At 46.0% G+C, this 17,200-nt stretch overlaps 1 protein-coding gene and 1 long non-coding RNA gene across 5 annotated transcripts in view; one reads left to right on the plus strand and one right to left on the minus strand.

Annotated features, from left to right (window-relative positions):
* The window catches only part of EPCIP (exosomal polycystin 1 interacting protein), a 68,772-nt gene that overhangs the window by 39,413 nt on the left and 12,159 nt on the right, over positions 1 to 17,200 (plus strand). The window contains exon 1 of one of the 4 annotated variants that reach the window (XM_068266088.1): positions 9,246 to 9,523. The exons of the other annotated variants lie outside the window; for them this stretch is intronic. The gene's annotated coding sequence lies outside the window, so the exon portion shown is untranslated. Of the gene's footprint in view, positions 1 to 9,245; positions 9,524 to 17,200 lie in introns of those variants that run through there. 4 annotated transcript variants of the gene reach the window in all.
* LOC137544985 (uncharacterized) overlaps positions 13,303 to 17,200 on the minus strand; it is a 30,349-nt gene continuing 26,451 nt past the window's right edge. The window contains exons 2-3 of the long non-coding RNA XR_011025956.1: positions 16,429 to 16,558; positions 13,303 to 13,563 (exon numbers count right to left, since the gene is read on the minus strand). This is a non-coding gene — a long non-coding RNA (uncharacterized lncRNA). The remainder of the gene's footprint in view (positions 13,564 to 16,428; positions 16,559 to 17,200) is intronic.

Below are 17,200 nucleotides of genomic sequence, written 5' to 3' on the forward strand. Positions count from 1 at the left end.
TGAGTCACCACAGTGCAGTGAATATTAATTAGCCATGTGGTTGGCCACTGAGGAGGAGGGGAGACCTCCTCCTCCAACATTACTGAGCATCTGCAAACAGTATAACATGCCTTAGCCCAGTATAACGTACAGCATGCGGCACTTTGTTTAAACGTGCTGCGTTACTATGTAACACAACGTGTGCAGTGTGAACAGCACATTGATTTTTACAGTGCTGTGAGTTAGGCTGCTTTACTGGCTGCTGTAACGTGGGACTTTAACGTCCCACTGTGAAACCAGCCTTACTCTACCCTAATGCTAACCCTAACATGAACCCTTCCCTCATGCTAACGCTAACATCAACTCTACCCTCACGCTAACCCTAACATTAACCCATATCTCACGCTAACCCTAACATTAAATCATACCTCATGCTAACCTTAACATTAACTCTACCCTCACACAAACCCTAACATTAACCCTTCCCTCACGCTATCTCTAACATTAACTCTACCCTCACGCTAACTCTAACATTAACTCAATCTTCACTCCAACCCTAATATTAACCCTTCCCTCACGCTAACTCTAACATTAACTCTATCCTCATGCCGACCCTAACATTAAACATTACCTCACGCTAACCCTAACATTAAGTCTATCCTCATGCTAACCCGAAAAATTAATTCAACCCACACACTAACCCTAACAGTAACCCTTATCTAATACCTTAATATTGACTTTACCCTCAAGCCTAATACAAACGCCATGAAGATAGCACCCTGACCCACATCCAAGCCATGGACCCAGCATTACAAGGAGGCAGTGCTAAACACTACCCCCGCTTCTTCCCATTGGGATAATCCAATATGGGAATTTCCATGTATTTTCCCTAATATCAGCTAACTCTCTCGTAATGTCCTTGCAGATTGCCAAATTCTAGCCCCCCCCCCCCCCCCCTTCCCCCCTCCCGGTTGCCTGTACAGCATGGCAATGCTAAACTGACCAGCACCTTTAGACTTTGTCAACCTTTTTTAGTTTTAAACCAGGCTTTTATGTGCAGGGGGCTCATTCTTACAGAAATGGGTGTCATGTGGGCATTAAGCTACCAGATGGTACAGTCAGATTTGATACCCAGAATTGAGCTTTAAGCATGTCATCATCCTGCACCAGATGAGAGATCTTGACTTGCTTTCAAGAGACTTTGGGAATTTATAGCACAGATTAAATACCTTGGCATAGATTAGACACAGGCTGGGATATGTTCTCTTTTCACATCATGTTATGATCTATTGCAGCTGCGCACATATGTTCCCACTGCTATATCTGTGTGAGGGGAAAGAGCAGAGCATAAACAGCTCGCACAGTACAGACTGTGGCCTCCCAAAGCTGAATTAAGTTGATAATTTCTTTTATATTTCAGTTTCCTGCTGAGTTTTCTCTATCAGTAACTAGGGTGATTAATCTTTAAATCCTTCTTATGCCTGTGCAATAATGCCAAAGCCAGACTACTTCTCTGCTGCTGTTTACTGAGGGCAGAAAAGAAAGATGCGCATCCTGCAATATCAGCCAAGGGGCAAGAAATAAAAGAGTTACATTTGCGTTAATTCTGGTAAACTAAAGGTGCGCTTACTGCACACCTTAAAGAAGACCTCCATAGTAAATACAAAAATCTGTCAGAATGCAAGGAAAAGAAAGTTATATTTTCCCGAGAAGCCTGGTCCTGCGATGCCGTCCCGAAGTCCCTGACCCAGTTTAACAGGGGATAGGAACTGTAGGACCGTTCTCTGTCCCCTGGATCTCCTTTATGCCCCCATATGTCTTCAGTGTCCCCCTCTGTCCCCAGTGCAGCAAAATGTCATTTTACCAGTTTAAAAAACAATTTTTCTTTGAATTATTTTAAAATAAATGTTCTCAAAAACTACAAGGTCTTTCTGAAAAAAGAAATTGACTTGTTCCTACAGAATCAAATTTCACATTTTCTTTCCATTCGTATTGGAGGGTTGTTTGTAAGTCGGGGACAACCTGTATAGCCCAAAGTCTTTTTTCAGGGAAAATGTTTATTTTAGTAAGATAATGGAAAAAAAATGCATGTAGAGTCCAGACCGGTGATGCATTGAAAACACTTGACGAATTGTGAAATTAAAATGATTAAGAAAGAGATCCCCAATAGTAGAGTGACCAGATTTTTGTGGGTCCAACTTGGGACGGGGAGGGGGTGGCGCGCGGGGGGTGGCGCGCGCCAACAGTGGGGAGGATTGAGGAGCGCGCAGCGACGAAGACTGGGGGGGGGGGGGGGGTGGCGGCGAAAAATGGACATGGCCATGACATTGTATGGGCGGAGCTAACGTAATGATGTAACAGCAAGGCATAAGAAAGCAGTGTTTATGCCATGATGTGGACAAACGAGACTTTGCATCATGGGTGTGCAGAAAATGTGTGATGCTAATAGTATACCGTAACCACAAAGCAGCTAGCATAGCCAACGATGACCATTAAATAATAATTGCAGTAACAGTTACCCCGGACACCAGAAAATAAACGCAATAGGCAACATGTCAGCACAAAATAAACGCAATGCGGGCAACATGTCAGTATAAAATAAATGCAATGCGGGCAACATGTCAGTACAAAATAAACGCAATGCGGGCAAACATGTCAGTACAAAATAAACGCAATGCGGGCAACATGTCAGTCAGGGCAACATGTCAGTACAAAATAAACGCAATGCAGGCAAACATTTCACCAGAAAATAAACGCAATGCGGGCAAACATTTCCCCAGAAAATAAACGCAATGCGGGCAAACATTTCCCCAGAAAAGAAACGCAATGCGGGCAAACATTTCACCAGAAAAGAAACGCAATGCGGGCAAACATTTCACCAGAAAAGAAATGCAATGCGGGCAAACATTTCACCTGGAAAAGAAAGCATGATTTACTCACCTGGCAGAAGTCTCCGGCCTCTGGCGCGCTGCTCCCGGGACCACCTTCCTCCTGCTCGTCTCCCGCGCTGACAGGGCTACGGCAAGATGGTGCCCGAAGCCCTGCACTGGAGACACAAATAGTCTCCAGTTCAGGGCTTCGGCAGCCATCTTGCCGTAGCCCTGCTCGCCTGCCGGTGTCGGAACAGACACTGGAAGAGTAAGGAGGCTGGAGCGGGGCTACAGGCAATGAACTGGCACGGCGTCTACAGACGCCGCTGCCAGTTCATGAGGATAGAGTGGCCAGAGTCCCGAGGCCGGGACGTCCCGCTGCTGAAAGTGGGACGTTTCCCGCGACCTTATGCTGCCTGGGACAGCGGACCCCGAATCCGGGGCACGTCCCGGGCAATCCGGGACGTCTGGTCACTCTACCAATAGAGATGGCCCAAACCTCCGATTTTAGGTTCGCGAACTGGGTTCGGGAACTTCCGCAAAAGGTTCGCGCGAACTTTCGCGAACCGCAATCGACTTCAATGGGGATGCGAACTTTGAAAACTGGAAACATTTATGCTTGCCACAAAAGTGAGGGAAAAGATGTTTCAAGGGGTTCAACACCTGGAGGGGGGCATGGATAAGTGGGATAGGCGCCAAAAGTCCCGGGGAAAAATCTGGATTTGACGCAAAGCAGCGTTTTATGGGCAGAAATCAAATTGAATGCTAAATTGCAGGCCAAAAGTGCTTTAAAACATCTTGCATGTGTATACATCAATCAGGGAGTGTAATTAGAGTACTGCTTCACACTGACACACCAAACTCACCGTGTAACGCACCGCAAACAGCTGTTTGCGTAGTGACGGCCGTGCTGGACTGGTGCGCACCATGGCGAGAGTGCAGGCCGTGGTGGTGTTCAAGCCCATATGGTCGCCGGGCTGTGGTAGCTCAATGAAAGAACAACAGTGACTGTCCAGCTGATCAAATTTGGTCTGTCCACAATGAAGCAATTACCTTATTATCTTCTTGTATGTAGGTAGGCATAGGTAGGTGCCCCAGTAGTTAGCTAGGCAAAGGTAGGAGTCCAAGTATAGGTAGGTAGGCATAGGTAGGTGTCTCAGTATAGGTAGGTAGGCATAGGTAGGTGTCCCTGTAGCTAGCTAGGCATAGGTAGGTAGGCATAGGTAGGTGTCCCAGTAGTTAGCTAGGCATAGGTAGGAGTCCCAGTATAGGTAGGTAGGCATAAGTAGGTGTCTCAGTATAGGTAGGTAGGCATAAGTAGGTGTCCCAGTATAGGTAGATACGCATAGGTAGGTGCCCCACTAGTTAGCTAGGCATAGGTAGCAGTCCCAGTATAGGTAGGCAGGCATAGGTAGGTGTCCCAGTATAGGTAGGTAGGCATAGGTAGGTGTCCCAGTATAGTTAGGTAGGCATAGGTAGGTGTCCCAGTATAGGTAGATAGGCATAGGTAGGTGCCCCAGTAGTTAGCTAGGCATAGGTAGGAGTCCCAGTATAGGTAGCTAGGCATAGGTAGGTGCCCTAGTATAGGTAGGTAGGTAGGTAGGCATAGGTAGGTGTCCCAGTATAGGTAAGTAGGAGCCCCAGCAGTTAGGTAGGCATAGGTAGGTGTCCCAGTATAGATAGTTAGGCAGGGCCTGGTTGGCACAGGAATAGCAATTACCAAGGTCCAGCTGCAACAGATAGGGCTGTATAATGCAGTGTCAGTGGGCAACACAAAAAAAACACATCAGGAAAACATTAGCTCTCAAAAGAGCTGTTGAGGGGTTCTATTTTAGCAATAACAATCAGCAAGGAGCAAGCTAACAAGCCTATAACAGCCTAACTAATCTTTCCCTATGAGAGTCTGCCAGCAGCTGTCCCTTCACTAATTACTGCAGGCGCACGAGTAAGTGTAATGGCCAGCGCTGCCTGCCTTTTAGAAGGGGGGGAGTGGCTACAGGAGAGAATGTAGCCTAATTGGCTACAATGTGCCTGCAGACTGTGATGTAGAGGGTCAAAGTTGACCCTAATGGCGCACTATGGGGGCAAACCGAACTTACGCAAAAGTTTGCCTTCGCTGGCGAGCGCGAACCACGGAAAGTTCGCCTGGAACCGTTTGCAGGCGAACCGTTCGGGCTATCTCTAGTCCCCAACTGTTGAGCAGCTAAAATCATACATTAGGTAAAAATGGTAAAATATTTAATTTCCAAAGCTACACAAAGGCCCCCTTTTAGTAGTGTAGCTCAGTGTTTGGAATGGGTGCTATATTACCCAGCGCTGCATAATATGTTGGCGCTTTATAAATACAATAAATAAATAAATAAATAAGATATGCCACTGGATAAGGCTATATCTTTTGATTCAGAATTCCTTGTAATGTGCATGGTGAGGGGTTGTGGTGGGGGCGTGGTCAGGGGTGTGGCAGGGTTATGTCTTAAAGTGTCCTCTTTCTTATTTAAAAAAAAACAAAAGTTTGCTTTCCTAAAACAGAAAGAATTTGCGATAATTCAGGTTGGAGTGAGCTCGAGATGTCTCCCAGGCACCACTGCTGAATATATGCAAATTAACCATTGTACCCTTAGAAGCTAAACACACCTCCAGAACCGCTGGAATGCAATGATGTGTCAGCTTGTTAATATGTACAGAGCCATAATAATCCAACATGCATACAGACTGTTTCGGATTGTTTGATCCTCATCAGTGCATGGCATGGATTAAATTGGCTCTATGGAGTAGGGCTTGTAAATCCGAGAGGCACAGACTAACCAGCAAGCTCATGGTGACCCAGAACTCATTGGGGTGTGTAAGGGACTACAATGGTAAGGGGGCTTTTAGGACCATTGTAGTCCCTTACACACCCCAATGAGTTCTGGGTCACCATGAGCTTGCTGGTTAGTCTGTGCCTCTCGGATTTACAAGCCCTACTCCATAGAGCCAATTTAATCCATGCCATGCACTGATGAGGATCAAACAATCCGAAACAGTCTGTATGCATGTTGGATTATTATGGCTCTGTACATATTAACAAGCTGACACATCATTGCATTCCAGCGGTTCTGGAGGTGTGTTTAGCTTCTAAGGGTACAATGGTTAATTTGCATATATTCAGCAGTGGTGCTCTGGGAGACATCTCGAGCTCACTCCAACCTGAATTATCGCAAATTCTTTCTGTTTTAGGAAAGCAAACTTTTGTTTTTCTTAACATCTTAGTAAGGCGGCTTTTAGGACCATTGTAGTCCCTTACACACCCCAATGAGTTCTGGGTCACCATGAGCTTGCTGGTTAGTCTGTTATTTCAAAAAGTTGGTAGCTATGCCTATTGCTATGCCACTGTCTCCTTTGTTCCCAAACATTTACTGTGTTGTTAAGAGAAGAGGTGATGCAACCCAGAGGTAAACATGCCCGTGTTCCAGCACTGATGTTGTGCAAATGCATACTGACGGGGGTTACAGCACAGCTGACGTTCACGCGGATCTGTGTCTATGACGATATGCTTCTAGTCGCCATCTGAGGACAAATGACACAAAATGTTAAACGTTTGTCAAGTTTGATAAACATCTGTGAAAAGCTCAAAACTACCTCACAGCAGCGTACAAATCTACCTCACAGCGATGTACAAAACTACCTCACAGCAGCGTACAAAAATACCTCACAGCAGCGTACAAAACTACCTCACAGCAGTGTACAAAAATAACTCACAGCAGCGTACAGAACTACCTCACAGCAGCGTACAAAACTACCTCACAGCAGCGTACAAAACTACCTCACAGCAGCGTACAAAACTACCTCACAGCGGTGTACAAAAATACCTCACAACAGCGTACAAAACTACCTCACAGCAGCGTACAAAACTACTTCACAGCAGCGTACAAAACTACCTCACAGCAGCGAACAAAACTACCTCACAGCAGCATACAAAACAACCTCCCAGCAGCGTACAAAACGACCTCACAGCAGTGTACAAAAATACCACACAATAGCATATAAAACTACCTCACAGTAATGAACAACAATACCTCAAAGCAGCATACAAAAATACCTCACAACAGCGTACAAAAATACCTCACAACAGTGTACAAAATTACCTCACAGCAGCATACAAAACTACCTCACAGCATCGTACAAAAATACTTCAGAGCAGTGTACAAAAATACCTCACAGCTGTGTACAAAAATACCTCACAGCAGCATACAAAATTACCTCACAGCAGCGTACAAAACTACTTCACAGTGGTGTACAAAAATACCTCACAACTGCGTACAAAATTACCTCACAGCAGCGTACATAAATACCTCACAACAGCGTACAAAAATACGTCACAGCAGTGTACAAAAAATACGTCACAGCAGTGTACAAAACTACCTCACAGCAGCGTACAAAAATACCTCACAACAGCGTACAAAAATACCTCACAACAACGTACAAAATTACCTCACAGCAGCGTACAAAAATACTTCACAGCAGCGTACAAAAATACCTCACAGTGGTGTACAGAAATACCTCACAACAGCGTACAAAAATACCTCACAGCAGCGTACAAAACTACCTCACAGCAGCGTACAAAGCTTACTCACAGCAGCGTACAAAACTACCTCACAGCAGCATACAAAACTACCTCACAGAAGTGTACACAAATACCTCACAACAGCATACAAAACTACCTCACAGCAGTGTACAAAAATACCTCACAACAGCATACAAAACTACCTCACAGCAATGTACAAAAATACCTCACAGCAGCGTACAAAACTACCTCACAGCGGTGTACAAAAATACCTCACAGCAGTGTACAAAACTACCTCACAGCAGCGTACAAAAATACCTCACAACAGCGTACAAAAATACCTCACAACAACGTACAAAATTACCTCACAGCAGCGTACAAAAATACTTCACTTCAGCGTACAAAAATACCTCACAGTGGTGTACAGAAATACCTCACAACAGCGTACAAAAATACCTCACAGCAGCGTACAAAAATACCTCACAGCAGCGTACAAAACTACCTCACAGCAGCGTACAAAGCTAACTCACAGCAGCGTACAAAAACTACCTCACAGCAGCATACAAAACTACCTCACAGCAGTGTACAAAAATACCTCACAACAGCATACAAAACTACCTCACAGCAGTGTACAAAAATACCTCACAACAGCATACAAAACTACCTCACAGCAATGTACAAAAATACCTCACAGCAGTGTACAAAACTACCTCACAGCAGCGTACAAAAATACCTCACAACAGCGTACAAAAATACCTCACAACAACGTACAAAATTACCTCACAGCAGCGTACAAAAATACTTCACAGCAGCGTACAAAAATACCTCACAGTGGTGTACAGAAATACCTCACAACAGCGTACAAAAATACCTCACAGCAGCGTACAAAACTACCTCACAGCAGCGTACAAAGCTAACTCACAGCAGCGTACAAAACTACCTCACAGCAGCATACAAAACTACCTCACAGCAGTGTACAAAAATACCTCACAACAGCATACAAAACTACCTCACAGCAGTGTACAAAAATACCTCACAACAGCATACAAAACCCCTCACAGCAATGTACAAAAATACCTCACAGCAGCGTACAAAACTACCTAACAGCGGTGTACAAAAATACTTCACAGCAGCGTACAAAAATACCTCACAGTGGTGTACAGAAATACCTCACAACAGCGTACAAAAATACCTCACAGCAGCGTACAAAACTACCTCACAGCAGCGTACAAAGCTAACTCACAGCAGCGTACAAAACTACCTCCCAGCAGCATACAAAACTACCTCACAGCAGTGTACAAAAATACCTCACAACAGCATACAAAACTACCTCACAGCAGTGTACAAAAATACCTCACAACACCATACAAAACTACCTCACAGCAATGTACAAAAATACCTCACAGCAGCGTACAAAACTACCTCACAGCGGTGTACAAAAATACCTCACAGCGGCGTACAAAACTACCTCACAGCAGTGTACAAAACTACCTCACAGCAGCGTACAAAACTACCTCACAGCAGCGTACAAAACTACCTCACAGCAGCGTACAAAAATACCTCACACCAGCGTACAAAAATACCTCACAGAATTTTACAAAAATACCTCACAGCAACGTACAGCGAAGTGTGAGGCCTCAGCCAGACCTCTTCACACACGGGCGAAGCCCAGACAGCACAACACAGAGATTCTTTGACCAAAGTTGGCAGAACTAATGAAAACAATTGCACTTCATAAAAAGGCTTTTGGATTTCATCCCAGCCAGATTAAAAGCTGTACTGCCTCATTGTTCAGGCTAGCGTTACTCTTTAAGGTTTAAAGGATGGGGCGATTTCACAGCAAAAGGACTGCAACATAATATGAGGATAGGCTTATTATATTATCACAAAGTCATTGCTCCTTTAACTAACTCAAGATAGTTAGCCAGAAACTTCTGACTTTCATTTCCTGCTACTGGTGTTGCTGCGTGGCAGACGAACCAAAGATAGATCTGGGGGGAAAAATAGTATTGCAGAATAAAGAGAGAGAGCTAAGATGAAGGAGTGCTCTAAAAAAGAATGCGATTATTGCAGAGCTCGGTATGCGCACATCCACAGTGTAACCTGAAGCCATGAGTAATGCCCAGAGCTGGTAAGTGTTTACGCCACTGATCTAACGCTGCTATACGCCGTCGCTGCTGACATCTAGCATTGAAAGGATTTCCTAACTGTGCGTATAGTTACAGGTGGCCATGCTGAGACTAATAGTCCATCATCAGTAACTGGCAACTGATGCTGGGACTTGTAGTCACCATGCAGTGGCTAGTAATGCCTTCTTACACTTGTAGTTTCTCATCACTGGCTGGAAAGGCATGCTGGGACTTGTAGTCACCAAGCAGTGGCTAGTAATGCCTTCTTACACTTGTAGTTTCTCATCACAGGCTGGTAAGGCATACAGGCTGGTAAGGCATGCTGGGACTTGTAGTCACCAAGCAGTGGCTAGTAATGCCTTCTTACACTTGTAGTTTCCCATCACTGGCTGGTAAGGCATGTTGGGACTTGTAGTCACCAAGCAGTGGCTAGTAATGCCTTCTTACACTTGTAGTTTCCCATCACTGGCTGGTAAGGCATGCTGGGACTTGTAGTCACCAAGCAGTGGCTAGTAATGCCTTCTGACACTTGTAGTTTCCCATCACTGGCTGGTAAGGCATGCTGGGACTTGTAGTCACCAAGCAGTGGCTAGTAATGCCTTCTGACACTTGTAGTTTCCCATCACTGGCTGGTAAGGCATGCTGGGACTTGTAGTCACCAAGCAGTGGCTAGTAATGCCTTCTTACACTTGTAGTTTCCCATCACTGGCTGGTAAGGCATGCTGGGACTTGTAGTCACTAATCAGTGGCTAGTAATGCCTTCTGACACTTGTAGTTTCCCATCACTGGCTGGTAAGGAATGCTGGGACTTGTAGTCACCATGCAGTGGCTAGTAATGCCTTCTGACACTTGTAGTTTCCCATCACTGGCTGGTAAGGCATGCTGGGACTTGTAGTCACCAAGCAGTGGCTAGTAATGCCTTCTGACACTTGTAGTTTCCCATCACTGGCTGGTAAGGCATGCTGGGACTTGTAGTCACCAAGCAGTGGCTAGTAATGCCTTCTGACACTTGTAGTTTCCCATCACTGGCTGGTAAGGAATGCTGGGACTTGTAGTCACCAAGCAGTGGCTAGTAATGCCTTCTGACACTTGTAGTTTCCCATCACTGGCTGGTAAGGCATGCTGGGATTTGTAGTCGCCAAGCAGTGGCTAGTAATGCCTTCTTACACTTGTAGTTTCCCATCACTGGCTGGTAAGGCATGCTGGGACTTGTAGTCGCCAAGCAGTGGCTAGTAATGCCTTCTTACACTTGTAGTTTCCCATCACTGGCTGATAAGGCATGCTGGGACTTGTAGTCACCAAGCAGTGGCTAGTAATGCCTTCTTACACTTGTAGTTTCCCATCACTGGCTGGTAAGGCATGCTGGGACTTGTAGTCACTATGCAGTGGCTAGTAATGCCTTCTTACACTTGTAGTTTCTCATCATTGGCTGGTAAGGCATGCTGGAACTTGTAGTCACCAAGCAGTGGCTAGTAATGCCTTCTTACACTTGTAGTTTCTCATCATTGGCTGGTAAGGCATGCTGGGACTTGTAGTCACCAAGCAGTGGCTAGTAATGCCTTCTTACAATTGTAGTTTCCCATCACTGGCTGGTAAGGCATGCTGGGACTTGTGTCACCAAGCAGTGGCTAGCAATACCTACTTACACTTGTAGTTTCCCATCACTGGCTGGTAAGGCATGCTGGGACTTGTAGTCACCAAGCAGTGGCTAGTAATGCCTTCTTACACTTGTAGTTTCCCATCACTGGCTGGTAAGGCATGCTGGGACTTGTAGTCACCAAGCAGTGGCTAGTAATGCCTTCTGACACTTCTAGTTTCCCATCACTGGCTGTTAAGGCATGCTGGGACTTGTAGTCACTAAGCAATGGCCAGAAATACATTCTCATACCCTTACAAATTCTCAACTGTCCCTTTTTCAGAGGGACAGTCTTTCTGTGGAAACTAAGTCCCTCTGTCCCTCGTTCTTCCTCAGTTTTTCGTCTTTCCAGATCGATGTACAGATTTATTTAAATATAAATATTTTTGTTCTGAAAAATTTGTTAAATTGTCTCCAAACTTTATTCCCATCCTTTAATTGATATGTTTTTCAATTTTCAATTGTAATATGAAGAAAAACTAGATATGATAGAAAGAACCAGTGCGGTTTGAATTCTAAAGTTACATATTTGGCTTATGAATTTTAAGGGGGGGTGGGGTGTGTGCGTGCGTGTGAGTGTGTGTGCGCACATACGTGCATGCGTACGTGTCGTGATTAGAGGTATGGCAGGGGCGTGTCTTAGATTTTGCCTGTTTTGTCATCTCAATATGTTGTGAGGTATGAGTGAGGTATTTTTTGGGGAATTCTAGTTTATAATAAGTGGAGATATGCTGGGACTTATAGTCTGCAGGTGATGGCTGGTAAGCCATACTGTCACTTATAGCTTCTCAAAGCATGCTGGGATTTAGAGTTCCCAACCAATGTGTAGTAAGGCATCCAAGCACATGCAGATTCTCAGCACTGGCTGGTAAGGCATGCTGGGATGTGTAGTCCCGCTACGATGCAGGCTTCCCCTAGCTAGCAGGTACAGTTGCCAAATGTCTCTCAGCAGCAGAGATATTGCCTTGTTTTTACTGAAAAGAAATGGTGTTCTGCTATTGGCTCGTTCTAAAATAACGAGAAACGTCAGCTGTGGACTATGCAGCAACCCTGCACAAGCTGCAGACATTTCAAACAAATCTGTTTTTTCCTTATTGGGATCTCTAAGCAACACACAAAATACAACCCCAAATATGCAAATCAAAGACCTATTTCCTAGTTTCTGCCTTTGTTTTTGGAATTAACATCTGGAAGGGAAAACAGTGTTTTGCTGAAGTTTTGGCCTTTAGCAGAAGATTAAGCCTGGCTCAGACAGCTGCACTATTTCAATAAACAGGACGAGGAAGCACATTCCAAGTGCAAAGTCTAGTGGTACACACTTTCAATTATGATAGACCAATCACTGACCAATTTTACTGCATCCATGTAGTATGAAGAGCAACAGATATTGAATCCTATGTGCAAATTGTGTAAGTGAATCCTCATACTACATGGAGTTGGTAAAATTGGGCGATCATTGGCCAATTAAAATTGTATGTGCGTAACAGGCAGGGCCGGATTTACCATAAGGCAATGTAGGCACGTGCCTACAGGCATCTGATGATGGAAGGGCGGCTCACTCCCCTCACCGAGCGCCTCCCTCTCTCCTTCCCTATGCAGAGTGCTGATAAGAGTTTAAATGGGTTACTCACCCTGCTCTCTGCATTCCACTGACAAGAGCTTCCTTCAGTCAGGGGCACCTCTAGCTACTTAATACTGAGAATCTGTTAGCTACCTAATATTTGGGGGCACCTCTAGCCACTTAATATTGAGGGTACTTCTGGCTACCTAATACTAAGGGGCACCTGTAGCTACCTATGATGGGCAAGGGGAGTAAGTGAGATGTGACAGCTGGGCCAGCCAGCACACTTGTAGTGCGGGTTGGAGGGGGTTTGTAAGTTCAGGGAGGGTGAAGTCTAGGGTGCCAGGAGAGCTGTGCCTATAGGCTCCTGTGAGGTAAATCCGGGCCTGGCAATAGGCTTAATAAACTACAGCAACCAATCAGAATGTCCCTAAAAGTCAGACTAGTGCAATGTGAATTCTCAAGCCTACCATGAGATATTAAAGAGGAACTGTAGTGAAAATGCCATATTGAATAAAATTGCTTATTTTTTTTACAATATTCATTTATATTTTTTTTTTTACTCAGTGTTTGTAAAATCTTTCCTTACCCCAATTTACATTCTGAAATGTATCACAGGTTGCGACATCTTTAGTCTTGCCAGGTGATCTGTACAAAATGTTTGTTTACTGAGAGTTCTATGCACAGACGGAGATACTGCTTGCTTGGTTGTTGGAAACAGCCGTTATCTCCCACAATTCAATGAGGTTTACAGGCAGTAACTGTCAGGGCCATGCCATGGCTCTGACATCCCACTGTGGGAGGGGTTTCCCCACAATTTCAGCCATACAGATGTCCCAGATGATCTATTAGAGAAAAGATAAAGATTTCTCGTGAGAAAGAGGGTATTTGCTACCAAGTTAAATCTTGGGTTAAAAATTCCCTTTTAAACTTTCCGTTATGTTAGGTACACATACACACTTGAATAAATTTTGCCTGATCAACTAGGTAGTGCGCATGCGCAGAGCAATCAAGGACGTGCATCGCCGGGCAGCGCCTGCGCAGTACTCACTGACCTGGAAGTAGCTTCGGGGGGCCTTTAGAAGATAACGGAGAGGGTGGAGAAGAACGGGGGACGCAGGGGGCATGAGGACTGCTTCCTACACATGCCTGCCCCCACCCCACCCGTATTTATCATGTTACCAGCGCTAAGGTATCCTTTCATAAGGACCTCGGGCTTACTCCCCCCCCCCCAGTGACCAGGCCATTTTTTTACAAAATAGGTCACTGCAGCTTTAAGGCCTCGCTGCAGGGCCGCACAACTCAGCGCACAAGTGATTCCCCCCCCCCCCCCTTCCCACCAACAGAGCTTTCTGTTGGTGGGCTGTGATTGCTCCCAGGATGTTTTTTTATGTTTCAATAAATATTTTTATGTGTTGTTTTTTTTTATAAATACCAGTAAATCCTTTTTTTAATTATTTATTTCCCCAGCAGTCCCTTCCCCCGCCAGCCAATCAGCGCAATTGACTGTTAGGCGGTCTTGGAGCTGCCGCCGCGATCACGCCCATCAGCGTGACGAGGCCGTAAAGAAGTTAAATTAATTACCTCAGCCTATTGGCTTTTCACCTTAACTTTAAGAAACCTTTTAAGCACCTATCAAGCAAAGGAGTAACATACATTAGGTGGGAAAATAAATATTAACGTTAAAGGAATACTGTAGGGGGGTCGGAGGAAAATGAGTTGATCTTACCTGGGGCGTCTAACGGTCCCCTGCAGACATCCTGTGCCTGCGCAGCCACTCACCGATGCTCTGGGCCCCGCCCCTCCGGTTCACTTCTGGAATTTCAGACTTTAAAGTCTGAAAACCACTGCGTCTGCATTGCGTGTCCTCGCTCCCGCTGATGTCACCAGGAGCATACTGCACAGACACAGACCATACTGGGCCTGCGCAGTACGCTCCTGGTGACATCAGCGGGAGTGAGGACACGGCAACACAGGGCAGTGGTTTTCAGACTTTAAAGTCTGAAATTCCAGAAGTGAACTGGAGGCGGGGCCGGAGCATCGGTGAGTGGCTGAGCGGGCACAGGATGTCTGCGGGGGACCGTTAGAATCCCCGAGTAAGATCAACTTATTTTCCCCCACCCCCCTACAGTATTCCTTTAAGGATCAGCACACACAGTAGCTAGCTTAATATTAGTATACACCAGGGCTGCCCAATAGGTCGATCGCGATCTACCGGTAGATCGCGACCGCCTCCTCGGTAGATCGCGGCCTCTTGGCCGCGTCTCATTAAATTTTGCGGCCAGCAGCTCATCATGTTTAGCTGCTGGCCAATAAGAATGCACGGGAGACGGGGAGAGAAGACGCGGCGAGCAGAGAGGGAGGAGAGAGGCGGCGCGGCCGCTACGTCATGGCTGGGGGCGGCGCCGGGCAGCCTGCAACGTGCGTGCTGGTAACATGCCCGGCGCTGCCCCCAGCCATGACGTAGCGGCCGCGCCGCCTCTCTCCTCGCCGCGTCTTCTCCCCGCCATTCATATTGGCCAGCGGCCTGCCTGCCGGAGGTTCCAGGAGTCCAGAGGACCCTGGCTAACCTACGCTACAGGTACCTATACCTGGCTAAGCTACACTGAGGGCACCAATACCTGGCTAAGCTACACTAGGGGCACCAATACCTGGCTAAGCTACACTGGGGGCACCAATACCTGGCTAAGCTACACTGGGGGCACCAATACCTGGCTAACCTACACTGGGGGCCCATATACCTGGCTAAGCTACACTGGGGGCCCATATGCCTGGCTAAGCTACACTGAGGGCACCAATACCTGGCTAAGCTACACTGGGGGCACCAATACCTGGCTAAGCTACACTGGGGGCACCAATACCTGGCTAACCTACACTGGGGGCCCATATACCTGGCTAAGCTACACTGGGGGCCCATATGCCTGGCTAAGCTACACTGAGGGCACCAATACCTGGCTAAGCTACACTGGGGGCACCAATACCTGGCTAAGCTACACTGGGGGCACCAATACCTGGCTAAGCTACACTGGGGGCACCAATACCTGGCTAACCTACACTGGGGGCCCATATACCTGGCTAAGCTACACTGGGGGCCCATATGCCTGGCTAATCTACACTGAGGGCCCATATACCAGGCTAACCTACACTGGGGGCCCATATACCCGGCTAAACTACACTGAGAGCCCATATACCAGGCTAACCTACACTGAGGGCCTGTTTACCTGGCTAACCTACACTGAGGGCCTGTATACCTGGCTGACCTACACTGAGGGCCCGTATACCTGGCTAACCTACACTGAGGGCCCATATACCTGGCTAACCTACACTGAGGGCCCATATACCTGGCTAACCTACACTGAGGGCCCAAATACCAGGCTAACCTATACTGAGGGCATGTAACCTACGCTGCAGGCACATATACCTGGCTAACGCGGGGGGGGGGGGGGGAACGCGTGCTTAGCATTTGGGACGTTGGTAGATCTCCTGGCCTCGGCAAATTTTAAAGTAGCTCGCGAGCCGAAAAAGTGTGGGCACCCCTGGTATACACCAAGAGTCAGTTTATACTGTGCCTACTAGTGGTGACAAGCCATTCTTTGAAAAGTGGTGAAGCAAATAAGTATACTGCATTACTGATAACTGTCCACTATAACTTAAATGTAAGTACACTCACTTTTTAAATTCATATTAAATAGAAGAGATAATTTACTTACAAAGAGTGCAAATGTAGCGGAATTGTATTATTGCACTTCCCATCATTCCTGTGACGTGTGCAGATATGCAGGGGCTCCCTCTAGTGGTTGTATGCTTGCAGGACAAGTGCAGATGACACTTTCGGGACTGCTGTTGAGGGAAAAAAATCAGTCTGATCAGATTGATAAGCTTGTAAACATTACTTTACATTAGTAACCATTGCAAACTGAAAATCCTTTATCTCCATGCTTTGTTCAGCTAGGCACTTTCCCATACATGCAGGGAAGTCAAACTCTAGTCCTCAAGGGCCGAGGTCCTCACACATTTTTTGAACAGCTCAAATTAATTGATGCGACTGGATCAGAAAAGGAGTGATTTATAAAGTAGAACATACTGTATTTCTCAATTTCTTAGTCCACCTAAACACCATCCTTGAGGAGTTCAACACCTGTGCCATACAGGCTTAAAGGACAACTGAAGTGAGAGGTATATGGAGGCTGCCATAATTATTTCCTTTTATACAATACCAGTTGCCTGTCATTGTGCTTATCTCTTTGGCTGCAGTAGTGTCTGAATCACACACCTGAAACAAGCAAGCAGCTTATCAAGTTAGACTTCAGTCAGAAACACCTGATCTGCATGCTTGTTCAGGGTCTATTACTATAAGTATTGGAGGCAGAGGATCAGCAGGATCGCCAGGCAATTTGCATTGTTTAAAAGAAAATAAATATGTCAGCCTCCATATCCCTCTCACTTCAGGTGTCCTTTAACCCTTTGCCGAACACTCCACGG

This window comes from Hyperolius riggenbachi, chromosome 2 (assembly GCF_040937935.1).
Source record: "Hyperolius riggenbachi isolate aHypRig1 chromosome 2, aHypRig1.pri, whole genome shotgun sequence".
Classification (NCBI taxonomy): Eukaryota; Metazoa; Chordata; class Amphibia; order Anura; family Hyperoliidae; genus Hyperolius; species Hyperolius riggenbachi.